Genomic DNA, 13,141 nt, shown 5'->3' on the forward strand with positions numbered 1-13,141 from the left:
AGTAAAGGTGGAAGTTTGGGAGCCCATATCCCCCCGCCTCTTTTGGCCCCATCAAGGTAGCCAAGGAAAGTCGCGCCCTCTTATCTTGCCATAAGAAACGACCCATCTCTCTATAGATGGAACGTCGTTCCCTCGCAAGAAGCAGGAAAGGCAACATCAACAATTTGTACAAAAGCTGGGGCGCAAGCACCATTTTAATAACCGCAATGCGCCCCTGGAGCGATAAGGGCAGAGACCTCCAACTTCTCAATTTAGTAATCATTTTCTGAATTGTTGGGGGAATATTCAGTGCGTACCACTGATGGGGATCTGGATGAATGGTGATACCCAGATATTTGATCGTAGAGGCTGCCCATTTAACTGGAAACTGATCCCAGGCGGCTTTTAAGGACCCGGACAAATCTAAGGCCTCCGTCTTATCAAGATTCAATTTAAAGCCCGACAGCCGTTGATAGATGTGAAAAATAGCTAACGCAGCTGGAAGGGCTGTTTTCGCCTTTGACAGCAAAAGCAATATATCGTCTGCAAATAATAAGGTTAGGTAGGATTGTTGCTCCAACGGGATGCCAGTCACCATGGGTGTGGCTTTCAGCTTGCAGATTAGGGGTTCAACTGTTAAAATGAATAAAAGAGGAGATAAGGGGCAACCTTGCCGCGTGCCTCTTTGCAGATAAAACTCCCCTGAGAGATCACCATTCACCAAGATCCTTGCCGTGGGATTAGAGTACAAAACATTAATATAATCAAAGATCCTACCCACAATCCCCACCTTTGTCAGTGTGTGGCGCAGAAATGGCCACGCCACTCTATCAAACGCCTTTTCAGCGTCACATGTGACCAGCAAGGGATCCTCAATCAACCCTTTAGAACAAAGCTCCAGAGCAGCCATGACTTTGTGGATATTCACCGTAGACCTTCTCCCCATCACAAACCCCACTTGATCTGGAGAAATCAACGAGGGCATCAGGGATTTCAATCTATTGGCCAATATTTTAGCGTAAATTTTAATATTCAAATTAAGCAAGGATATTGGCCTGTACGAGGACGGTAGCAAAGGATCCCTACCCGCCTTGGGAAGAACTACTATAGTGGCCGCTCTCATAGTAGGGGGCATTTCCTGCAGATCAGCAATTTTTTCATATACCAATTGCAGCACAGGAGCTATCTCCTCTTTCAACCCTTTGTAAAACGTGGAATTCATGCCATCGGGACCAGGGGCTTTTTGATTCGGGAGCGTGTGGATCGCTTCAAGAACCTCATCTAGTTCAATCGCACGCTGTAAGCGTTGAGTTTGAGTCTCAGTGAGACAGGGCATGTCAATTCCCCGCAAAAACTCATCTATATCCCCTTCATGGACCTGTTCTGCTGCATATAATGTCTGATAGTAGGCCGAAAAAACTTCCGCTATATCCTGTGATTTGGTTCGGATCTCCCCCTGAGGGCTACGGATATTCGCGATATGTTTAGAAGCTTCCTGAGCTTTCAATAATCGGGCCAGTAGCTTACCCGCCTTGTTTCCATATCTGTAAAAATTAAATTGTCTATATCTAAGTGTGTAAGCAGCTCTATTATGTAGCAATTCATTGAGGGCAACCTGGATCTCCCGGAACTGGGATGTCAATTTAGGATCAGTTGTTGAATTGAGCCTACGTTTGAGACTGCGTAAGCGTTTTTCCAAGGAAATAATATCCCTGTCCCGTTGTCTTTTTGTAAAACTAACATAACTAATGATATCACCTCTTATCACAGATTTTGCTGTCTCCCACAAAAGAATCAGTTGGTCAATATGCTGCACATTAAAGGACATAAAATCTTTCCATTTACTTTTTAAATAGGCTAGAAAGCCAGGATCTGTAGCCAGCGACGCTGGTAACCTCCACTGAGACTGAGTAGGACCACTACCAAAGGAAAAGGTCCCGGACACCGGACAGTGATCCGAAATGACCAAGGCTTCAATCGCAGATTTTGTGAATTTAGAAAAGAGGGACTCCGAAACAAGCAGGTAATCAATCCGCGATTTGGCGGGATGCGCCTTAGCAATGTGAGTAAAATCACGTTCCCCGGGGTTAAGCACCCGCCACAGGTCTACCAAGGATAAATGCCGACAAAGGAATCTGGGTCCTTTCCGCTCACTTGCTGATTGTCCCCTTCTCATAGGCTCCCTGTCCATTTCAGGATCCATCACAAAATTAAAATCCCCTCCCAAAACCATAGGGCAATCCCCCATTCTGCTAAGCTGGGAAAGTAGGTTAGTGTAAAAGGAATGATCATAAGCATTGGGGGCATAAATGGAAGCCATTAGAACCTTGGTGCCCATTAGAAACCCTTTGACAATCACATATCGCCCTAGTGGATCAGCCACAGACTCCAACATTTTGAAAGAGGTGGAGTGATGGAACATTATGGCAACGCCCCTACTTTTAGAGGAGCCTGAGGCATAATAAAGCTGGGAGACCCATTTTTTCTTTAATTTCAGAATTTCAGTGGGAAGCATGTGGGTCTCCTGCAGAAACACAATCTTAGCCTGCAATTTAGTTAAGCGTGCAAACACCTCACGTTTTACAGGAGTGCCCATGCCCGCCACGTTCCAAGTTATCATATTTAACGCCATATATATACAGACAGGAAATGTTTATCCACGGCTAGCCCACCAGTTTTGAAAAGTATGTTCCCAGGCCCCGAGGCACCATATACACGCACAAGAGGCACATGCCTCCAGTAAATAGGAAGTGCTGGTCTCCCAATCCCAATCCTCACACAACACCAAACTAGAAATTCTCCATTTCCCCAGAGATTCTCTCCGATATTTGCCCCAACCCACCCACCCTTCCCAAGAACCCCGATGAGAACAAGCCACAAACCCCATCTCCGGGCCCAAAACGACCCCTTTATCACCCCATCCCCCATAGCCAATACTACAACCCCGAGGGGTTAGAGAACACGCAGATGAAACACATGTGTTCAGCCCCCCCCCCCCCGCTACTCAAAAATAGAAACAGCTGAAAACCCAAACAGCCCCATCCCCGAACTACCACGACTAAGCAAACGCAGTGCTGTCACACATTCAAAGATAATGACCTATAACCAGGCATTATAAACAGTATAAAGAAAAAAAACATAGCAGTAAAGTAGAAACAAAAAGGAAAAAAGCTCTGCAACTCGTCAGTACACAGTCTCGACTGAACACTCAGGTCCAAAATAACCTTTAAATCCAGCACGCTGTGCATTGAACGAAAACTGAAGATCCCCGTGAAACTGCTAAAGCACTCGTGTTGGTGGAGGTGTTGCAGTGCTGGGGAGATCCCGCACAAATTCCCGAGCCTCGCCCGCCGAGTCGAAGAACTTCACCTGCCCCTGATGCTGAATCCGGAGGCGAGCAGGAAACATGAGAGCGAAGCGCACACCCTTGTTCGCCAACTCCGAGCACACTTCATGGAATGCTTTCCGTTGCAGAGAGACACGAGGTGAAAAATCTTGAAACAGGAGAATCTTTGTTGATTCATAGAAAAATTCACGAGATTTCCGGTAATGCTGGAGAACCAGCGAGCGGTGCGCAAAATGTAAAAATCTTGCTATAATTACTCGCGGTCTCCTTAGCATGTCTCCCTCGGCCTTGCGACCCAGCCGATGTGCACGTTCAAACAACCCTCCAGATGGCGACGCTAAGGATGGCACCACGCTGAGCAACCACGCTTCTAGTACTCTCGAAAGATCAGCCTCAGGTAAAGATTCTGGAAACCCCACGAAGCGTATGTTGTTGCGCCGCGATCTATTCTCGAGCTCATCGATTTTTTCTTCGTGGGCTCGTGCTTGTTTAATCAGAACTTCAACGCGTTTCTCTAGAGCTCCCACATCGTCTTCCACGAGACTCACGCGGCCTTCAATCCGTTCCGTTCAGGCATCGAACTCAGTCAAAGAAGCTCGGACGTCCGCTATTTGATCCGACAGCTGGTGTAAACGAACATCCAACGCTTGCACGACTGCCTGAGAGATCTTATCCTCCAAAGACTCGTCAGCAAGTTGAGGGTCCGGCTCCGGAGCGGCGGCCATCTTTGTGTCAGGGGCCTTCACCTTCTCCTTCTCTTTTCTGACGGAGCGGGTAGCCATGCGATGTCTCAGCCAATATTTTTAGAAACCCGAGCTCCAGAATATTGCTTTAGTCACGGGGAAATGCCAAAAAATCAGAAAACCCTCAGGATGGTGCTGGATGGGGCGGGGGGGTAGCCGGAGCTCGCAGGAGCGCGTCCTACCAAGCCCACCACATCACGTGAGCTCCGTGTCTACTGTTTTAAAATAATTTATTGGTGTTTGGGACATTTTAAAAAAAAGTACATGAATTTTTAATTATTTACTCGAATTCATCAGCTATATTTGAAATATTATTGGTATATTTTACTATTATGATTATGTATTTATTATATTTCTTGATTTTATTGTTTGATGTTTGAGAAATAGTGATGGTTCTATTTTTGTATTGCTGCACTGCAAGTCTTGCTTGTTGTGGTTTCCATTTCAGATTTTGCCTGTATGTTTTTATTTATACTTTATGGTTACTCTGCTCTGTATTTGGTGAGGATCTATTAATGTTCTGCATTTGTGACTGAGGTGAGATATTCTGCTAGCATGTAGGGATCTATAGCAGCCTGACTTGTTCTGTTTTCCTAATAGGAAAACTCTTCATAAGTAGGGTTGTTACTGTTGGAGTGCTGACAGTTGGAACTGTTTTAGTATGGGAGGTTTATTATATTGTAATTCAGTTTACTCATGGCTTTCTGAAGGTCAAGCACCCACCCAGCATGCATTACAACAGACCTACTATCATATGGGTTCCAAGTGTCTATGATTTCTGGTTGGCACCACAGCAGTGTATTTAAATATAACACAATGCAAGTGATATTTTACCTCAGAAGACTGTACTTTGATTATTCTTTTTCATGTAAAATCTGTTATAAATGCATAATTCATAACCATGTGTGTGGAGAGGCCTGGGCTGAGTCTTTCTGTGTGTGCGTGCGCAAGGTTATAAAGTTTGCCTAGGGTCCCTAATACCCTTGCACTGGCCATGAGTTCCCAGGGAGGGAATGAAGAGCCGAGGCGGGGGGATGTCAGTTTTTAAAGTTTAGAGTGCTGGAGTGAGCTGGATTTTTTTTTTTGTGGGCCCGGAAGAGAGATTGAATAAAAGGAGTGGGGGTATGGGGGTGAGGGCAACACAGAAATTGTTTGCACAGGACAGCAAAAAATCTAGCACTGGCCCTGCCCACACTGGGCCTCTCTCTCCTCAGCCTGGAGCTGTAAAAGAATGGGGGTAAGGGAGGGAGGTGACAGAGAGAAAATTGCCCTAACAAAAACTATGCATTAGATAAAGAATAAAGATGGTCAGTAGCAATGGCGGCTGATAGGAGGCAAAACTGAGAGCAGTCTAGGTGGTGACTGCTTAGCTGGAACAAAAGAATTTAGGTGGCACTGTCCCTGCTGATGGAGGAGAGCTGAGAGATCCTGCTGCAGCCTCTGAGGCACAGACTGACTCTAGGGCTCCCTATTGAACCAGCATTGGGTGTGGCCCAACCAAACAGATGTATACAACGAGCTCCAGCCTGCCACACCTTTGCTGATGCCACAGTCACCTTAGCTGGTCCAGAGCTTAGCTGAGTTCCTGGTCTTGGCCTTCTACTATGCTTCTGCTTCCTGTTCCAGACCTGGTGTTCAGCTGTAGTCCTGCTTCAGTCCATTCTGGTCCTGCATTCACATGGAAGTCCTCACTGCTGCCTGCACCCAAGAGCTTAATCCACAGGGAACGGCGGCTGCCATAGGCAGAAGGCAGCAGCTCCAGGGCACCCGGGCTCTCACGACATCTCTGCATATCCATTGCACCTTCCTTCCATCCCTAGAGGAGCAGGTGTCAGGCTGAAGAGTCTGCCGCACATGGACACAGGATAATGTTGCAAGAGCGGCTTTATTCTGAGATGCAAACACAAAACAGCTGCTGACTTATGCACTGCAGGTAATTCAATGGAAAGTAATAGGTTGGAGCTTGCTCTCAGTCCAACTCTTTTGCACAGTAGAATCCTTCCAGCAACAGAGCACACACACTTAGTACAATACCCTATTTAATACATAGGTGGTAGAACTTATGGGTCTCCTCTGGGATCCCCCACCACTTTGGCCCCACCATCATTTGAGTCCCCTGGATCCTCAGAGAGGAGCCATATGGCAACTTTCTTTAAACTGATTTTGTCTTTTTCCAAGCCGTCCTGTGGTTCAGGGCACAGCACACGAGCCCCAAACTGGGCAGACCTCAGTTCACACTAGGAAACACAACTTTTCCCTGACAGTGGGCACTGACATACTGAGATCTGGATCTAATGTAGTTTCCCCCTTTCATTGGTTTCATGACCAACGGCAGCATGAAGCAGTCATTGATAGCATCTAGGAACTTTACCTCGCATGCATGTCCTGATGTGACATTTACCCAATCAGTACTTGGGTAATTGAAGTCTCCCATTATTATTGCTGCCGTTTTACTACATAAGAACAAAAAGTATATTATACTGGGTCAGACCAAGGGTCCATCAAGTCCAGTATCCTGTGTCCAGCAGTGGCCAATCCAAGTCACAAGCACCTGGCAGGATCTAAAGGGGGAGCTAGATTCCAAGCTGCTTATCCCAAGAATAAGCAGTGGATTTCTGCAACACTCCCTTAATAATGTGTAATGGACTTTTCCTCCAGGAACTTGTCCAAACTTTTTTTTAAATGCAGCTTCACTAACAGCTTTCACCACATCCTCTGGCAATGAATTCCAGAGCTTAATTATGTGTTGAGTTAAAAAATATTTTCTTATTCATTTTAAATGCATTACCTAGTAACTTCATTATGTGCCCCCTGATCTTTGTACTTTTGGAAAGAGTAAACAACTGATTAACGTTTATTCACTCCATTCCACTCATTATTTTATAGACCTCTATCATATCTTCCCTCAGCCGTCTCTTCTCCAAGCTAAAGAGTCCTAACTTCTTTAGCCTTTTTTCATAGGGGACTTGTTCCAGCCTCTTTATCAACTTGGTCGCCCTTCTCTGCACCTTTTCTAATTCTGCTATATCTTTCTTGAACTGCACACAATACTCAAGATGAGGTCGCACCATGGAGTGATACAGAGGCATTATGATATTCTCTGTTTTATTTTCCATTTCTTTCCTAATAATCCCTTGCATTCTATTTGCTTTCTTGGAGGCTGCTGCACACAGATTTCAATGTATTTTCAATGATGACTCCTCCTAGATATTTTTCCTGAATGGAGACTCCTAATGTGGAATCTTGCATCATGTAGCTATAATTTGGGTTACTTTTCCCTAAGTGCATCACATTGCATTTGTCCACATAAAATTTCAATTGCCATGTGCATGCCCAGTCTCCCAGTTTTGCCATGTCCTCTTGCAATTTCTCACAATCTTGTGATTTAACAACTTTTTCAAACTTCTGGTATTCGCATACAGACATTTTAAAGTAGGTTTGTTTATATTTCTGTTTTTATACTGTATGTACCCACAAAATGCACATTATCAGATTATGCTGGCAGGTCTGGATTCATTTTTATCTATGTGCTCTGTATTTAAATACATCTGGGCTTTTTCAGCTTTTACAACCACCTCGCTATTGGGATATTCTAACTTACATGGTTTGCCAATATCCTATGAAGATACCTCTCACCAAACCATATGTTGCCGAGCGATTATCGGTTCTCCTCCATCTTCTGGTTTAAAAGCTGCTTTCAGAATGGGCTCCGCCTTCCCCAAAATGTTGTTCAATTCCTAACAAACCTAAATCCCTCTTCCCTGCAATACTGTCTCACCCATGCATTGAGACTCCGCTCTGCCTGCCTTTGGGATCCTGCATGTGGCATGGGGAGCATTTCTGAGAAGGCTACCCTAGAGGTTGTGGATTTCAGTTTCCTACCTAAAAACCTTAGGCTACATACTGTCTCCTGCACCTTCCTATGTCATTGGTACCCACATGTATCATGACAGCCGGCACCTCTCCAGCACTTTCTAAGAGCATATCTATATGACGGGCGAGGTCCGCCTCCTTCACACTGGGCATGCAAGTTATCACCTAGTTATCCAAATTCCTAGGAGCCATCCTAACCCTTTCCTCCTAGGCATGGACTCCTGTAGACATATCTTTGGTGAGAGAGGGTAATGCATCACCTGGAGGGCAGGTCCTGGCTACAGGATCACTTCCTATCATTCTTAGATGATTATCTCCTTCCAGCTGGCTTTGCACCTTCAAAGCAGCACAGAGGCTGCTAGGCTGGAATTGGGACCGCACTAGTATTTATTTATTTATTTAACTTTTGATATACCGACATTCATAGGACATATCATGCCGGTTTACAATCAACTCTTGTAGCAAGGAAAGAGAAATTACAAAATAACAGGGATAGGGGAAGGGGAGCAGGAATAGAAAAAGGAGAGAGGGGGGTGGGTGAGAGCAAGCGCAAAGTAGCGTGAAGAAATAAAGGTTGCAGAGCGTAAAGGAGAGAAGGAAAGTAGATAGGAACTATATTCAAAAACATTAAGGCAACAACATTTCAATGATTATAAAGATAACGTATGTGCCTAAAAGGCTGTTCTATATACCTCTCTGTCTGCCTCTGCTCCTCCAGGTCTGCCACTCTGGTCTCCATAGGCTGGACTTGTCCTCTGAGAGCCAGGAACTATTTGCACCAGGTGCACACATACAACCTCAAAGATAATCATACATGTGGTGCTCAGTCCAAAAAACTGGATAGCCCCCATCTTGATGCAAGACTTCTATCTGCATATTTTAGCTTTTAATCTGCTCTAGCATTTAGGTTTCTTAAATTAGTTTAGTTTAATTAGACTATTTTGCAAAGCACCTATTATGGACCAAATGTTTCTTTGAAACTGATCAGTGTAAATCAATTATGCACCTTTGTGTGAGGATACTAATTGACTATCAATCTGGAACTTTTCCCAATCTCTAATTATGCAGTAACTTAGAGAAATTTGAGCCCAAGGTGGGTGAGATGCAGGGAAAGGGTTTCAATAATCAGCTCCTATAAGCAACCAGAATTTACTTTCAAAACTTACACACAGGCCCCACAAGCAACAAGTTCAAATCGGAATCACCAAGCAGATAGTCTATGCTACAAGTCTAAATAAACTCCGCTCAAAAAGATGCCCTCTAGTATAGACAAAAATGATTCACGCTTTTCAGTGTAATTTTTGTACTCACCAGTTTAGCTCCCCTGTCTCATCTTTCTCTAGTAGATAGATAGATAGATAGATAGATAGATAGATAGATAGATCTTTCTTAGTCTCTCAAATGAAGTCAAAGACATAAAGGGGACAATAATTAGACAATTTTTCATGGGTAAACTCATGTTTCTCTGTATAAAATTGTGGTCTGATTATTGACCCCTTTCCCCCTCCCTCGAGCAACTGAAAGTACGAACACTGTTCACAATGCATGTACTTTTAGCTGTGAAGAAAAGTGGTTGGGGTTAGCTTGTGAGAAGGAAAGTGCTCAAGATTGCATAATCAAATTCCCAGAATGTAATCTGTACCCACATTGTGCATGACTAGCAAAAGCTAATCGAGAAATGTATTAAATTAATCCAATAAAAAGGTATTGCCTTATTTTTTTGGTTTGTTAGCTTTATGTCCATGGATAAAGTAGGGATTAACCCAGTATCTCATTTAGGCCATTCAACCTAACACCAACATTTAGGCTTTTTCTGTTTCAATCTTTTTTATTTGATATACTCTTCTCAGTATTGATCATTTGTTGACACTATATGGTAACTTATACTGGAGTACAATCATACAGTCCATGTCTCCTTAATTTGTGTATAATAGTACAGCTCAGTGGCTGCTTGAGGATTTTATAAGTGCATAAGCAAAGTGAAATTCTCTGAAGAAATGCTGAGTACTGATCTGTAAGCATGTGTAAATAAACCTGAGGTTCTTAGAAGTTTCTCTGTGTCCGGTGATTCTTAACCCAGACATGCACTCCAGAGCAAGTTCTGAAGGAAAACACGATACGGTGTCAGATGTGAAAGCACAGTGCCAGAACTGCAAGAAGAAAACAAGTCTTCACGTCCAAGATAGGAAACCAAGGGCAGCATTCGTGAGTAGACATTACTCTGTCGGAATTACACTTCAAAGTGTAGCTGAGGAAGTATGGAACTGTTTAAGCTGTCTCCACCACTTTTGATAACTAAAAACCTCATCAGAAACTGGAGAAAGTGGGCTCAGAGGCTAGGGGTTTTTGCTTCACGGAAGCAGTAATATATGACAAGTCACAAAATGTAGAAATTTTAGTTCTATTGCACACAGCACGAGGAAGAGCACATGACCCTTAATATTACCTATGCAGGCACACAAGCTAGAGCACGAGCGAAGATCATGGAAGAATTTAAGGGAAACTTTTCAATAGCCTCAAGATTGCAAGGTACATGGGAGCCTTAGTACACACATACACACCTCATAGCTAATTTTCAAAGGAAAAGTATCGGGTTATGCATGATTACAGCAGACATGCTTACAAAATGCCTGCATACTTTATAGCTGCTATTTCTGTATGTGGCTGATTGGGAATTTAAAAAAACAGTGTGTGGTTACTAGACAAACAAATGTACATGGGTTGTTTTCCTCTCCTAACCTTAGTACGCCCCTATGAATCCCTCTATGTAAATCAGTTCATATTTTTTACCTTTTAGAGGGGCAATCGATTCAGATAAATACCTTTTGAAAATTGTCCTCAATAGTTATTTATTTATTTATTTAGAATTTTTCTATACCGACATTCTTGAACAAAATATCAAATCATATCGGTTTCCATTTAAACAGAACAGTCGCGGCTATGGCGTTACATAGAACATTGAGCAATGAACATAGAACAAGTCAACAATAACAAACAACAGTAAAAAATAATTTGTCAATGAATAACATAATATATAGAGCAACAACAACTGTGGTGGCTGTGGGCGTAACATGAAATAATACGTCTAATGGAGAATCATTATGAGACTGAATAATAGATAAGGTGTGGCGGGGGCCCTAAGGCATAGGGTAGCAATGAGAATCTGGCTGACGGATGGAGGGAAGGGGGAGTAGGGAGGGGGAAGGATGTGAGGCATTGAATCATGATCAAGGGAATATGCTAAGGAAGTAAAGGATGATCAAGTATCTCCTTAAGGTCCTGATATGTCTTATGCCCAGTGGTTCCCTGGTGACCTGTTATGTACTTTGACCAGTGTCCGATTAATGTTGAGATTCTGGGAAGGCTTGTCTGAAGAGCCATGTTTTAAGGTGTTTCTTAAAAATTTGGAGAGAGGGTTCTTGGCGAAGCTCGGGTGGTAGCGAGTTCCAAAGGCTGGAACTCCAAAGGCTAGTTATTGTGAACTAAGGCAAACCTTGGTATTTGCAAGGTCTGGCTTAGGCACCAGAAAGTTGGCATGGAACTCGGACAAAAGGCTTCAGAGACAGAGCACCTAATGGTACAAGATAAAATTGTCTTCATTGTGATGCTAAACTGAGAGGGAAGGTGCTGGAATTCAGTGCTGCATAGGTCAAGGGGTGCTATAGAAGTGATAAGGCATAATAATAATAAAATTCCAGACCTCGCTATAAGGAAGGCAGTGGACATATATAGAACCAAAGAGATGACAAGGGCACAAACTGATTTATATTTCTTAGTAATCTCACCTGTTGCAAATTTGAACGCTAACCTGACCTAGAGAGAATTAGCTCTCAAAAGTTAGTCAAGAAATGCATTGTTAGTCCAAGAAAAAGGTATCACCTGATATATATATTTTTTATTTGCTTTATTTCTAGGCATTCAAGTGGACTAACTCAGCAGCCAAACTACTTTATTCAAGGGCACGGGGTAAACAATGTTGTTAGAAACAGTTAAGATTATCTACATCAGTAGTTCTCAACTCCATCCTTGGAGATCCCCCTGATCAGTCTGGTTTTTGAGATATCCATAATGAATAGGCATAAGATATATTTACATAGAAGCAATGCATGCAAATGTATCTCATGCATGTCCATTATGGATATCTAGGAACCTTCATTTTCATTTTTTATTTTTCCTGGGAATTTCAATGTTATAACATAGAAAGATATCAACATCAAACTTCCCAGGAAAAATATAATAAAAGCTGAAAAGGAAGGTCTTTATGGATAGCCTGAAAAACAACTTGGTCAGGGGATCACATAACAGAAAAATCAGAGCCAGCTGATAGTGTCCAATTAGCTGCCAATGATTCTTGAACCAGGGGCAGCTAGAAAGCAGATACCTTCTCCTCTGAGCCAATGATTGCACATGAAGAGATCTGGCATGGAGCCTGAAAGAAGAGCCAGAGACCATGGCCTTGACAAACGAGGTTGGGCCCAGGGTCTTAAAAGGAGTTGCTGGGAATAAATGGATGTTTCCAACAATGTCTGCTGAGCCACTGTGGTTCTCAGATTCTTGACCCATGACCTCAGATTCTGTTGTGGGTTCTTGGATATATTATATGAATGCTTGAGATATGATCTGAGTACTTGATCTATATGTGTGTTCCTGGATCTGAGTGTAACAAGCTACTATAAAGCAGGTTCCTGCCCCCTCCAGCTTATTGTGTTGGAGCCTTACAATGTGGACCAAGCTGCATCTGGATCTGAGTGATATCTTTTGGACCTGTCAAAAAGGGGGTTTTAACCCTGCAGAGACTGCAAGCCACCACTGCCAAGGTGAAGGAATATAAAATATGTCAAAAACCCCTGTGTGCTTTCCTGTGAATGACAAATGTTCTGCAAGAACCAGCATCCAGCATTCACAGTGTTAACAAGTTGGGGAAAGGGCTGTACTGTTTAGCCTGCCCAGAGAACAGCACTACATAGCCAGCAGAGGAGGAAGTCAAAGGAATGCTGGGAGACCATTTAAGGTAGAAAAAGCACAATTTGGCTGGATTTATCTGTTTGTGTGGGCGGGGACAGCCAGGAGACGGAACCAGAAGCCAGGAAGAGAGGAGTACATCTGGCATCCCTGCAATCAGTTGTTCTCCTGAAGAGCTAATTATCACGAGGGAGAGACAGAAATCTCTCCCTCATGATAATGGACAGCTGTTCTTGCT

General features: G+C 43.4%; 1 long non-coding RNA gene across 3 annotated transcripts in view; it reads left to right on the top strand.

The window, feature by feature from the left end:
* The window catches only part of LOC115080086, a 103,995-nt gene extending 91,236 nt beyond the window's left edge, over positions 1-12,759 (top strand). For 2 of the 3 annotated variants that reach the window (XR_003853509.1, XR_003853507.1), the window contains 2 exons: positions 10,022-10,146; positions 11,856-12,759. This is a non-coding gene — a long non-coding RNA (uncharacterized LOC115080086). Of the gene's footprint in view, positions 1-5,694; positions 6,002-10,021; positions 10,147-11,855 lie in introns of all 3 variants that reach the window. The other variant, XR_003853510.1, reaches the window with a different exon arrangement.
* The last annotated feature ends 382 nt before the right edge of the window (positions 12,760-13,141 follow it).

This window comes from Rhinatrema bivittatum, chromosome 18 (genome assembly GCF_901001135.1).
Source record: "Rhinatrema bivittatum chromosome 18, aRhiBiv1.1, whole genome shotgun sequence".
Taxonomy (NCBI): Eukaryota; Metazoa; Chordata; class Amphibia; order Gymnophiona; family Rhinatrematidae; genus Rhinatrema; species Rhinatrema bivittatum.